Source organism: Nomascus leucogenys, chromosome 16 (genome assembly GCF_006542625.1).
Source record: "Nomascus leucogenys isolate Asia chromosome 16, Asia_NLE_v1, whole genome shotgun sequence".
NCBI classification, from domain to species: Eukaryota; Metazoa; Chordata; class Mammalia; order Primates; family Hylobatidae; genus Nomascus; species Nomascus leucogenys.
This window is the reverse complement of record NC_044396.1, coordinates 54,510,165-54,524,111: the sequence shown is the minus strand read 5'-3', so window position 1 is coordinate 54,524,111 and position 13,947 is coordinate 54,510,165. Positions and strand designations below refer to the sequence as shown.

The following is a 13,947-nucleotide window of genomic DNA, read 5'->3' as shown; positions in this document are numbered from 1 at the left end:
TTGCCAGCTAACCTGTGTATACACTGGAATACAAAGATGGCTGGCCTCTGCCCTCATGGAGCTTTCAGTTTGATGAGGAGACAGACATGTAAAGAAGGAATTAAGTGCTAATTGATAATATAAGTGATAGGGAAGAAGGATCTAATGGTTGTGTAGGAAGGACTTTGAAGACTAGGTTGCAGGATGTGGGGACTGGTTTATCCTCTTCCTTCAGTTTTCTTGAGCTTGGTGAATTTTGGTTTATAGGCATTGATGGAGGGAAGATAGGATATCTGAGCCTTGCAGAGAGTCTGTTTGCTCATTGTGCACAGGCTGGGATTGACTATGTGGCCTCTTCAAATGCTGCTCGCACAGAGATACTTAAAAATGAGACCAGGCTGGGCGTGGTGGCTCACGTCTGTAATCCCAGCACTTAGGGAGGCTGAGATGGGCAGATCACGAGGTCAGGAGATTGAGACCATCCTGGCCAACAAGGTGAAACTCCTGTCTCTACTAAAAATACAAAAAAAAAATAGCTGGGCATGGTGGCGTGTGCCTGTAATCCCAGCTACTTGGGAGGCTGAGGCAGGAGAATTGCTTGAACCGGGGAGTCCGAGGTTGCACTGAGCCGAGATCACGCCACTGCAGTCCAGTCTGGTGACAGAGCGAGACTCTGTTTCAAGGAAAAAAAAAAAAAAAAATATATATATATATATATATATATATATATATATATTTGAGTTTAGATATGTCTGTTAAGTTTTGTAGTAAAATTTTATCTATCTTTGGAAAGTTTGTTTTATGATATTAACACTAATTATCAAGCAATTCCTGCAGAATTTAAAGAATGATACTGTGTATCCGAAAGATACTGTGTACCTACCACAGACAGGCCCTATGGAAGAGAGCTCTGAGAACTGGAAAGACTATAGAGTTGGAGTTAGGAGGCTTGGTCATTCCACTAAACAGTCACATAGTCATTTTCATGCAGTGAGTTTCATTTTACTCATTTGTAAGATGAGGAGGTGTATTTAATGTCTGAAAGTTTGTTTCAGCCTTGAATCTGTGTGACTGTAGAGCTATAGATACTGTTCTATGAGTTACATTTGATATATGTTGGCCAGTTCTGCCATTTTAAGGTTTGATTTTTATTTCCTGCCTCAGACCTGCTCTTCTACTTTTTTTGTACTTATTCTAATAGGTATTTAGGAGTAGTGGACAGAAAATAGAGCTTTCTAAGCTCTTGCTATCTGGTTAGTTTAACTGAAGAGGAGCTCTTAAAAAACATCCCCCCCAGGTCTTCGGTATTGCTCCCCCACCCCTTCCCCCTTTATTTGATTTTATTTTTGACATGGAGTCTCACTCTGTCACTCAGGCTGGAGTGCAGCTTTATCAAGTATATGATAAAGCAAAAGCGCACTGATGATGGCATGTCACCTTCTGAGTTTGAAAATGTTTACCTTTGATTTCTAATGGGTTAAGTGTGTTGCTCTTGTTTTTTGGGAATGCTGTTTAGTAGGTCCTAGAACTGCCACGTGCTCAATGAGAAGCTTTTTAGCTTCTATTTTCCAGGAAACCCGTTGTTCTGTGTATTAGACTGTAATAGATATTACCTTGTGACTTGACACTGCTGAATAGAATGTTTTGAGATGTTCATCAAAACTTTACACCAAGGACGATTTTATTATTTTAGTTTATAGCTGAGGAAACTGAGGGCTGGAGTGCTTAGATGATTAATTAAGTGGCAAAGACTCCACCCTACATTAACTTAGCCTTATTGCTTTTCCTTTGAAAAGGGTAGAGGAAGTTACTTGTTTTTCTACGTGTGTGTGTATGTAATTATATATTAATGTGAACACACACTGTTTGTGTATATGTATGTTTGTGTATATATGTAATTATAACTATGAATACACTGTGTATATGTATCTAAACAGGTGTGTGTGTGTGTGTATATATATATATATAAATATATATATATGTGAAATCATTAAAAGAGTGTTTATTCAGCAAGATTTGGGGGCATCTGCTACCTGTCAGTTCTAGTCTTGGGTGTCTGGTGGTGGTGTTTGGTTCATGAAAAAGAGACAATTACAGGACAGTGTGACAAGTACAGTGAAAAGAGAAAGTTCAGGATTCTTCACTGGAAGCACCAGTTCAGTCTTGGGCAGGGGAAAGGCTTACCTGAAGAAGTGTTGAAAATGAGAATAGGCATAGTGAATGAAAAGGATGTAGGCTGAGAGAGGCTGGTGGGAGGGCTGTAGGATGTAGGACGTAGGACAAGGTGTTAAGAACTGGAAGAGCTCTCTAGGCAGAAGAAACAGCATATGTGGAGACCCTAAGGTGAGAGACTGCTGTGTATGTGAGGAACTAAAAGAAGCCCAGAATGCTTAGACTGATGAGTACATAGAGTTTCAAATCAGTTGAATAATTTTCTTGTAGAAAAGGATACCTTGTTAATTATCTTCAGTAGTGACTTTGGTCATATCATGATCAAGTAAATAGGATGTGCTAGGCCTGGCCATAACTGGTTAATGTAGTTGGTTAGGCATAGAGTAATGGAACCAGTACACTAAGGGTTAGGCATAGAGTAATGGAACCAGTGCACTAAGGGGTGTGAATTCCATTTTCCATGTAGGCAAGTTGCTTGATTTTGTGGCTACAAAGAATGTACTTCACCTCTCTCCAGCCAAGTTGTTGGTATTTACTATTGTTAATGAGGATGATCAAGCTTGAATGGATGATTCAGTTCAAATGCCTCACTGTTATTGGGAAAAAAACTGCAGATCTTTCGGAGAGACCAATAGAATCACGGAGCTGAATAAAAGACAATGTGTTTTTCTATCTAAGAGGTGAAAAAGTCCATAATATTAACTGTGGTAAAGACTAAAGTTTCATAAATGCTAAAACAAAATGACGGTATACTTGCCTCTGGGTTATGGTTGATTACTTTTGATATTTCTTGATATGATTTTGTATTTTATATACTTCTATATATGAGTATATATTATTTTAATAATAGAATAAATTCTGGCCGGACACGGTGGCTCACACCTGTAACCCCAGCACTTTGGGAGGCCAAGGCGGACAGATGATGAGGTCAGGAGTTAAGAGACCAGCCTGACCAAGATGGTGAAACCCTGTCTCTACTAAAAATACAAAAATTAGCTGGGCGTGGTGGTGTGCGAATGTAATCCCAGCTACTCAGGAAGCTGAGGCAGGAGAATGGCTTGAACCCGGGAGGCAGAGGTTGCAGTGAGCCGAGACTGTGCCACTGCACTCCATCCTGGGCGAGAACGAGAGTCCGTCTCAAGAAAAAGAATAAATTCCTGGGAAAGTGTTTTACCTTATTTAACTATTCACTTAAAATAAGAATGTGAAAATCATTGAATAAAGAATAGTAATTTAGTTTCATCTGAAATATTTTTTCCTCCAGAAACTTTTTGTTGTTAGTTTTTAAGACAGAGTCTCGCTCTGTCGCCCAGGCTGGAGTGCAGTGGCAGGATCTTGGCTCACTGCAACCACCGCCTCCCTGGTTCAAGCAATTCTTGTGCCTCAGCCTCCAGAGCAGCTGGGACTCCAGGCGTGTGCCACCATGCTCGGCTAATTTTTGTATTTTTAGTAGAGATGGAGTTTTGCCATGCTGGCCAGGCTGGTCTCGAACTCCTGGCCTCAAGTGATCCGCCTTCCTCAGCCTCTCAAAGTGCTGGGATTACAGGCATGAGCCACCATGCCTGGCTCTAGAAACTTCTTAAAAGAAACTTTGCTCTGTCCCTCTGACTGGGGTGCAGTGGCGTGATCTCGGCTCATTGCAACCTCCGCCTCCCAGGTTCAAGCGATTCTCCTGCCTCAGCTTCCTGAGTAGCTGGGACTACAGGCGTGTGCTACCATGCCTGGCTAATTTTTTGTATTTTTAGTAGAGACGGGGTTTTACCATGTTGGCCACGCTGGTCTCGAACTCTTGACCTCGTGATCTGCCTGTCTTGGCCTCCCAAACTGCTGGGATTACTAGCGTAAACCACCGCCTATTGTTTCCGTTTTTACATTCAGAATTAACTCTGGGAGAAGACAACTTGTAAAAAAAATTGTAGTAAAATTTAAGCCCTTTTTTTCCCCTAGTAAATTGACCAGAATTTTCATCATAACTTAAATATAAATGAAGATTCCCATAAGGCATTTAAAAAAATTGACTTAAAGTTTCATTCACTCATTGTTAGTCAACAAATAATTTACTGAGGGCTTGTTTTGGGTCAGACACTTGGACTACATCAGTCAGGAAAACAGGCAAAAATGTCTGCCCCTGTGGAGTTCACATTCTAGTGACAAGATTTTGCATGAAACACTTTTGAAATCTGTAGTGTTTAATTTTCATACATTTTATCTATTTGAAATGTCTTATTAAAAATTGTAATCAGTTGAAAATGATGGGAAAGCCCATTGAACTACTATTCTTTGTAGTATGTAAGTGATTTATGACACATTCTTATCTTTGGTGCAGTGCTACTCTTTAAACTTGCTCTTCCTTCAGTTTGTGCTTGTGAGTGTCATCTGGGAGAGCTGTAGGGGACCTCTTTGATAACAGGCTCATTGTTGCCTTTGCATCCCTAGTGCCTGAGGTACATTAGCATATATCTCTATTAATTTGAACTTCAAAACTAAGCAGAATCCTGTATTTTTATAAAAACTAGTTCTTGTCACTATATTCTGATCTTTAGGATAAAGAATGAATCAAGTCTTTGGAAGTTTTTTTTTTTTGGTATCTAATAGTCCTGATAACATTGAAAGAGAGCACATTATAACTTTACCTTTTTTTTTTTTCTGTATTTTCTTTAGGAGGCCTTCCTTAAATGGAGATTCTTGACTGGGAGGTGTGTGTGTGCGTGTGTGTAGCTTTAGTGAGATTTTAATTTTTGTTTTTTCCAGTATTCTATTGTAAACATTTTCAAACATGCAGAAGAATTGAAAGAATGAACAATGAATTATCTGGATAACCTAGATGGTAGATAATACCTTCTAGATTCGGTAAATTTTGTTTTTAAGTGAAAGCAAGTTTATTAAAAAGGTAAAGGAATAGAGAATGGCTACTCCGTAGGCAGAGCAGTCCCCAAAGGCTGCTGATTGCTAATTTTTATGGTTATTTCTTGATCATATGCTAAACAATAGCATATACCCTAGTAAATAATACACCTGACAGGCCAACTCTCAACAATCACACTGGTAACATATACTGATAGAATGTTATTTTCTGATCTTAATAATAGGGATTATTCATGAGTTTTTCTGGAAAGGGGGTAGGCAATTACTAGGAACTGAGGATTCCTCCCCTTTTTAGACCATATAGGGTAACTTCCTGACATTGCCATGGTATTCGTAAACTGTCATGGCACTGTTGGGAGTATAGCAGTGAGGACTACCAGAGGTCACTTACATTGCCCTCCCGGTTTTGATGGGTTTTAGCTGGCTTCTTTACTGCTACCTGTTTTATCAGCAAGGTCTTTATGACCTATATCTTGTGCTGACCTTCTATCTCATCCTGTGACTTAGAATGCCTAACCGTCTGGGAACGCGGCCTAGTAGGTCTCAGCCTTACTTTAACCAGCATCTGCAATTCAGGATGGATTTGCTGTGGTTTGAACGCTTCTGACATATTTCCCCCCTCCCTTTTGTAAGAAAACCTTTAATCCTAAGGATTGTAGATGGAGGAGGATGTTATCTTCTGTAACTTCTTGGCTGAATAAGGGTGATGATATTCCTGCTTAACTTACTAAGATTTTGCTATATTTGCAAAATATGTGTGTATATAAATAGCTTTGAACTATTTGAAAGTTTACTTCATTTTTAAATGCATGTGCTTGTATCTTCTAAATATGAACCTTTTTCTCCTTTTTCTATGTAGCCACTTTACCATTATCACACTTTATAGGAAATTAACAAAAATTCCCTAATATCATCCAATACTCAGTGTATACTCATTTTTCTCCACCTGTCCTCAAAATGCCTGTGTATAATAGTGGGAATTTTTAAACCAGAGTTCAGTCAAAGTTCACATGCTGCATTTGGTTTCATTTGAATTTTATCGTGGAGTAATTTGTACAAACATATTTGTGGTTTTTCCAAGGGCTACATGTAATCATTTGATGTTGACATTCTATGTTAAAGCACAGTTGTCACTTTCAGCTTTCTTTTCTTTGAGACAGGGTCTTGCTGTGTTGCCCAGGATGGAGTGCAGTGGCACCATCACTGTACACTGCAGCATCAACCTCCCAGGCTGAAGTGATTTCTCCCACCTTGGCCTCTGAAGTAGAGATGGGATCTCACTATGGTGCCCAGGCTGATCTTAAACTCTTGGGCTCTAGGGATTCTCCCGCCTCGGCCTCCCAAAGTGTTGGGATTACAGGGGTGAGCCACCACACCCAGCCTCGATATTCATTGTCTTTTAATTGGTCTGTGTATATGTTTGTTTGTTTGTCACTGATGTGTATGTATGTTTTGTTGCATTTCTCAACATTGCTTTCTCTAGACCTCATGAAGTCTTGTACCTTTTGCAGGATTCGCAGCTTCATTTTGCAATATTTTGCGTTGGACTACATGGTATTGTCAGATTAACATCCTATGACTAGCAGTGGCTTAGCTTCAAAAGATGTGGAAGCGATAGGCCAGTTTGTGCACTTGTTAAATTTACAGGGATGTTTGGAGACCATTTTTCTAAGAGATTAATGGTTGGTGAGGGTTTTGGCTTTGTCAACTTTGGTTTCCTTATGCACTCTCCTGACTGCAGGGATGAGGAAATAACATTCTATTAGTATACATTACCGGGTGTGATTGTTGAGAATTGGCCTGTCAGTTGTATATATGAAAGTGTGGCTTTTTTTTTTTTTTTTTTTTTTTTTTTTTTGAGACAGAGTCTCGCTGTTGCCAAGGCTGGAGTGCAGTGGCACGATCTCGGCTCAGCCTTCCGAGTAGCTGGGATTACAGGCGCCTGCCACCACGCTAGGCTAATTTTTGTATTTTTAGTAGAGATGGGGTTTCACCATTTTGGCCAGTTGGTCTTGAACTCCTGACCTCAAGTGATCTGCCCACCTCAGCCTCCCAAAGTACTGGGATTACAGGTGTGAGCCACCATGCCTGCCCCAAAGTGTTGCTTCTTGATACTACATAAGGATTGGCTTTTATTTTGAGCAAACGTGCTATTCAGGTGAGTCTATGGTTAAATAGATTTGTAAATAAGTATTTGAAATAAATGTTGAAGGAAGTTCATAGATGTAAATTAATGGAAAGTTTTTTTATTTTTTTAAGAAATAATCCTTGGCTGGGCACGGTGGTTCACGCCTGTAATCCCAACACTTTGGGAGGCCGAGGTGGGCGGATCATGAGGTCAGGAGATCAAGACCATCCTGGCTAACACAGTGAAACCTCGTCTCTACTAAAAATACAAAAAATTAGCCAGGCGTGGTGGCGGGCGCCTGTAGTCCTAGCTACTTGGGAGGCCAAGGCAGGAGAATGGCGTGAACCCGAGAGGCAGAGCTTGCAGTGAGCCAAGATTGTGCCACTGCAGTCCAGCCTGGGTGACAGAGCGAGACTCTGTCTCAAAAAAGAAAAAAAATCCTTAATATTAATAGGAAGAAAATTTGTTTTTTAAATGTAGTGCAGTAAAAGGAAGATAGTAAAGATGAAGCATAAATGAGGCTTTAGTCATATACCAATGGAGCCAGGGCCCAAGAAAATGTTGAGGTTCTTTCTTTGTTCATCATCCTGATTTTTTATTGCTGGGCAGTAAACCAACCCAAACTTAATGGGTAAAACAACAATCATATATTATTATTATCTCTTCTGGGAATTGACAGTACTTGCTAGGTGGTTCTTACTCTATGTTTCTCATATAGTTGCAGTCAAATGCTGGAGTCATCTAGAAGGCTTCTTCATTTAAAGACTCAAACAACTGGGGTCTGCAACAGCTGGGATTCCTTAGGCATCTCTATCTGTGTAGTCTCTTTAACATGGAGACTTCTATTAGCCAGAGTCCTTAACATGGTAGCTCAGAGTTTCAAAGGCATGCATCCCAAGAAATAAAACCAGGCTGGAATTCCTTTTTATGACCTAGCCTTAGAAGTTTTGCAGCGTCACTTCTGCCTCATTACCTTTGCGAGAAGCAAGGCATCAGGCTAGCTTCTGTATGAGGAAGAGTAATTAGACTCTACCTCTTGATGGGAGAAGTATCAAATAATTTATAGATTTCTTTTAAACCACTGTGATCATTAAGAAAAATGATAATAGTAAAGCATAATTATTTAGAAAGAGATTTGGGTACTATGAATGTTTTAGAAAAGACTGATACTATGTATTTGAAAACAAACTATAAGGACTTAACATTTATGGCATTGGACAGAATAATACATATTATGGAAGTGTAACTACTAACAAACAATTTCCTGAGAGAATTATTGAACTCGACAGTTGGTTTAACATCACAGAGGCCCCCTTAAAAGCATCTAGGTCAGAATCACAAGGCAAGTCAATATAAATGTGTTTCTTTGACATCACTAGTATTACTTATATAGTGAGGTGATTGATTAGGTGCATTGTTTAGGAAATGTGAAGCATTTGATGTATTCTGAGACTTAAAGATTGAAATGTGAGCTAGCGATTAGTTCTTTACTATGACTCTGCTCAGACTCAGGGTGTATTTTCTATGAAATAGTATTTTGTAAAAACTACTCAGGATCGTTTTGTAGTCTATTATAAGCGTGACGATTAGGTGTTCATATGCATATGTGATATGTGCCACCCTCAAACCTTGTTATGACGTCATCAGCACGTTACTCTTCTGATACGAAAAAAAGAAAAAAGAACTACTCGGCTTCATCATCCATTTAATTAAATTAGTAAGCTTTAGGACTGAATGTTTTCTATTTTCAGAGACATGTCTGCACTGAAATACTACTATCATGTATATTCATTTAATAGTTTGCATGCCTACTGTGTGTCAGGCATTATACTGGGGACTGGGTATGTAGTGGCATTCTAAAGAAATCTTAATGTCACTTCCAAAAGGAAAACTCCAAAAATCTTTTGGGTGTGGGGCATTATTGTTGAAATAAATGTGTAGCTTGCCAGTATGATTAATACGAAGAAGACACATCTGTTGGCATGTAAAGTTTATTGGAAATAGGGCTTATTATTTCATATCTGTGCCTAAGAGAGTATTTTGATATTATTTGTGGTCAGTTTTCAAGGGGCTATTAGTATATGTGCCATTTTTCTTGGGTATTTTGCAGTTTTTATTGAATATGTGATGAAGTTGCAGGATCTTTTGTGTGAATGTGAAAAAAAATCGTGTGTTTATTTTACACATATGTTTTATACATCACATATTTTGTTTCTAATCAAAAGAGGCCTTATATCGGAAAGCCTTCTTGTTACTCACAAGACAAGGATGTGAGACTAGACAGTTTTTAAGGGTCTGCCTGGGTCTAACAGAGGGGAAGGAGTAAGAAGTTCTAGATGGGAAAGTTGGTAGAAATGTTAGTGAAGTGTCAAATTAAGTAGAAACAGTTTTTAGACTTTCTTGAAGCCAAGACAAAAACAATGGCTAAAGAATTACAGAGCTCAGTGTATCACAGAGGAGCTTTTCCTTTTTTCCTTCCTTCCTTCCTTTTTTTTTTTTTTTTTTTTGACAGAGTCTCACTCTGTTGCCTGAGCTGGAGTGCCGTGGTGTGATCTCAGCTCACTGTGACCTCTGCTTCCCAGGTTCAAGGGATTCTCATGCCTCAGCCTCCTGAGTAACTGGGATTACAGGTGCGTGCTACCACGCCTGGCTAATTTTTGTATTTTTAGTAGAGGTGAGGTTTCGGGTCTTACCATGTTGCCCAGACTGATCTCGAACTCATGGGCTCTAGTGATCTGTCTGCTTCGGCCTCCCAAAGTGCTGGGATTACAGGCATGAGCCACCACCCCTGACCAGGAACTTTTTGTTAATCATGGTTTGATATAAATGTTGGAGAATCTTTTACATTAGAGATATTTTAAAAACCTAATGGACTGTGAATTTTATAATCGATATAGAAGTTTTATTTATGTGGTTATGTGAGCTGATAGATACTGACATTATAGTAAATTATTGTTTTGTGGAGGTCTCCCTTTGGAGATTGAGGAATGTAAGTTTCTGGGCTAGAATTATATAATATTTAGAGGCTGATTAGGTAAGTCATGAGGTTTGCACATTTTAAGTGTTATATTTAGCATTGTTACTACGCATGAAGCACTGTGTTTTCCAAACATTGTTTTATTTAACATCCTGACAATGTTGTCGGGGAAGCAATTTGAGTTGAAGGAGATAGTGTGGTTCCCTTGCTGTACAGCTGTGTAGTGGTGGGTCTCTGAGTACAGGTCTTTTTTTTTTGAGACGGAGTCTTGCTCTGTCACCCAGGCTGGAGTGCAGTGGCGCGATATCGGCTCACTGCAACCTTCGCCTCCTGGGTTCAAGCAATTCTCCTGCCTCAGTCTCCCGAGTAGCTGAGACTACAGGTGCCCGCCACCACACCAGGCTAATTTTTGTATTTTTAGTAGAGACAGGGTTTCACCATATTGGCCAGGCTGATCTCAAACTCCTGACCTTGTGATTTCGCCTGCCTCGGCCTCCCAAAGTGCTGGGATTACAGGCATGAGCCACCGCGCCCGGCCTATATGAACTAAAGTTTTAAATATTTGTAGATAAAAACAAAATGTCATAGTAAAGGACTGTGCTCCAGCCTTTAAAAACAGTACATTAACTGTTATCTTTTGTCTATGTGAATTTTTTTTAAAAACTGTATTAAAATTTTAATCTGTTGGCAGAGGACAGGATGGCTATCATGTATCTTTTCTTCCCTTTTGCGTGGGGTTTGATGGAGGAGAGGAGACCATGTATAAAGTGACAGTCTCCATGCTCATTTTTCTTTTTTTCTTTTTTTGAGATGGAGTCTTGCTCTGTTGCCCTGGCTGGAGTGCAGTGCTGTGATCAACTAACTGCAACCTCTGCCTCCTGGGGTCAAGCGATTCTCCTGCCTCAGCCTCCCAGGTAGTTAGGATTACAGGCATGCATCACCATACCCAGCTAATTTTTGTATTTTTAGTAGAGATGGGGTTTCACCATATTGGCCAGGCTGGTCTCAAACTCCTGACCTCAGGTGATCCACCTGCCTTGGCCTCCCAGAGTGTAGGGATTACAGGTGTGAGTCACCGCACCTGGTCTCCATTTGAATGTTGAAACAGGGACCACTGTTCATTTTTGAAGCCAGTATGCCAGTACCTATTTATGAAGCTCTTGCTTCTCCATCCTTACATGCTAAGGTGTGAGATGGTGGACTATGCACATCATATTAGAATGATTATATCATTACCATAGTGACACTGAATTGTTTCTATCTTTTATGTGTTTGGGTGAGAAAGTTTGTGAACAGTTAGTCTCCGGTTTTGTCTAATATTCTAGTATCTTTAGTCAATCCACACAGTACCTACTTTGTACTAAATGCCTGGATGTGCAAAAAGTTACAGGCCTTATCCTTAAGGGTAAGCTTACTATGTAGTTGGGAAAATAGAAATGTAAAAGGTAGAATAGCAGTATAGAGATGACACTTCAAAGCAGTAAGTGATTAATTGCAAAATTGAATGGGATTAGCTGGGTGCAGTAGCTTGTTCCTATAGTCCCAGCTACTGGGGAAGGCTGAGGTGGAAGGATCACTGGAACCCAGGAGTTTGAGAGTTTGAGGCTGTAGTGCATCATGATTGTGTCTGTGAATAGCCACTACACTCCAGACTGGGCAACATAGTGAGACCTGTCTCAAAAAAAAAAAAAAAAAAAAGAGTCGAGAAATTCTGGAAGAGGTCTAAAGAGGAAGTGCTTACTGGACTGTGGTACCTTAATTATACTTTTGGTAGGTATTTTTGATAGGTCACTTGGGTGGGATAGAGGTAATTCTAAATGTAATTTGGAGAAGTTGAGATAACCATGAATTTGATCGATTCCATGCTTCACATTATTTTTACAGTAAATATGAAATACAGAACAATTTATACATGAGCTTCAGTTATGTCCAGGTATTGAGTTAGTTATGAGATCTATTTTGGATGTATTTCAGTGCTTATTTTTTAATGGGGTGTAATGATAGATACTTGGATTCACCTTTGATCTCTTCATCCAGAGTGGTACTGATTATAAGTAGTGGCAGTTGTAATAACAGCATTTCTGCACCCCCAAATTCCTTTTTACCCGTCTCATTTAACAGTTTTTCTTTCAGTCAGAAATGGTAATGGAAGAAACAGCAGGAGCAGCTAACATTTTGTACTAGGCTCTGTACTAAGTATATTATGTGCTGTAATACCCTGTTGATGCAAATGTCTAAGTAAACCTTGCCATGATTCAAATGAATTTCTGTTTCAAATTATTTTTTGGTATGTGTTGAGGGACTCAGTAACCCTTTGTTGGTATTTCAGATCAAAGCTCTTGATTTAGTTTAAAGTTCAGGCCTTTACATCTTGATTGTTATGGTTAGAGTTTTTCTTGCTTGTCTGGTCAAGCCAATAACTCAAGAAACTAGTAAGAGAGTTTAGAGAGGTAAGGCCCTTTTAGACTTGCTGATTTCAGGTAGAACTTGGAACTCCTTTGCAGCTCAGCAGAGTTCTTTTGGTTTCTCAAGAGACTTGTCCTTAAATTTGTGTGTGTGTGTGTTTTATTTTGGTCTTTGTGCTGTTCCTTGCTCTTCTTCACCTCAAGCTCCTGTCTTCCATTTGCTCTATAGCTGTTTACCCATCTCTTCCACCCTTGACTGAAGCATGGTGGGTACTATATTCTCATGTCTTCTGTCTTACATGGTGCTAGCCTTCCTTTTAGAGCATCTTGGGGCTTCTCAGTGGCTTCATGGAGCCTAGGGACCCTGTAACAATGGGTTGTCTACCTCTATTTATTGATGTACGCAACTCAGATTTTTCTTTGTTGAGACAAGGTCTTGCTCTGTCACTCAGGGTGGAGTGCAGTGGCGCAATCATGGCTCACTGCAGCCTCCACCTTCAAGGCTCAAAAGCCATACTCTGACGTCAGCCCCCCAAGTAGCTATGACTATAGGCATGTACCACCATGCCCAGCTAATTTTTAAATTTTTGTAGAGGTGGGGGTCTCATTATGTTGCCCACATTAGTCTCAAACTCATGGACTCTGTTCCTCTTACCTTGGCCTCCCTAAGTGCTGGGATTACAGGCGTAAGCCATCATGCCCAGCCACAGTTCAGATTTTTAGGGCACTCCTGAGGATTTCTGTTAATGTATACTAACCTTTAAAATATTGAAAGATGATTAAAATTGCCCATGTACATTTTAAACACAAATAGTACCTTTAATGTTCTATCACCTTTGAAGAAAAGATGAGAATCATTGCTGTAAAGTTAGTTGGACTAGTGAGTCGCTGTACAGTACTTTCTTCATCCAAAAAGGCAGGATTGATTTTTTTCTGTTTGTTTTTTTCACTTAACTGTTTCAGTGACATTTTAAGGAATTTTGGATCTATTTTGATTGTTTAAAAAGTTCTATGTCGTTTTCAAAAAGGCTTGTCCCTACTCTGTTGTTGATATGCCATTTTTTTGGTTTATTAAGATGAAAGCAAATTTATTTTTTGGCTGTACGTTGTATTGGCTATATATATGATTTCTGGTTGGGAATAATTTTTCCTCAAAAAATTTTTTTTTAAATTTTTTTTTTTGAGGCGGACTCTCGCTCTGTCGCCCAGGCTGGAGTGCAGTGGCACCATCTCTGCTCACTGCAAGCTCCGCCTCCCGGGTTCATGTCATCCTCCTGCCTCAGCATCCCAAGTAGCTGGGACTACAGGCACCCGCCACCACGCCTGGCTAATTTTTTTGTATTTTTAGTAGAGACGGGGTTTCACCGTATTAGCCAGGATGGTCTTGATCTCCTGACCTTGTGATCCGCCCGCCTCGGCCT

The 13,947-nt window shown here is 39.8% G+C and overlaps 1 protein-coding gene and 1 pseudogene across 5 annotated transcripts in view; both read left to right on the top strand.

Moving 5' to 3' along the window:
* Window positions 1–13,947, top strand: part of UBR5 (ubiquitin protein ligase E3 component n-recognin 5) — a 152,695-nt gene that overhangs the window by 15,529 nt on the left and 123,219 nt on the right. The gene's annotated exons all lie outside the window — the stretch shown is intronic.
* Window positions 8,700–8,809, top strand: LOC115830747 (annotated as a pseudogene).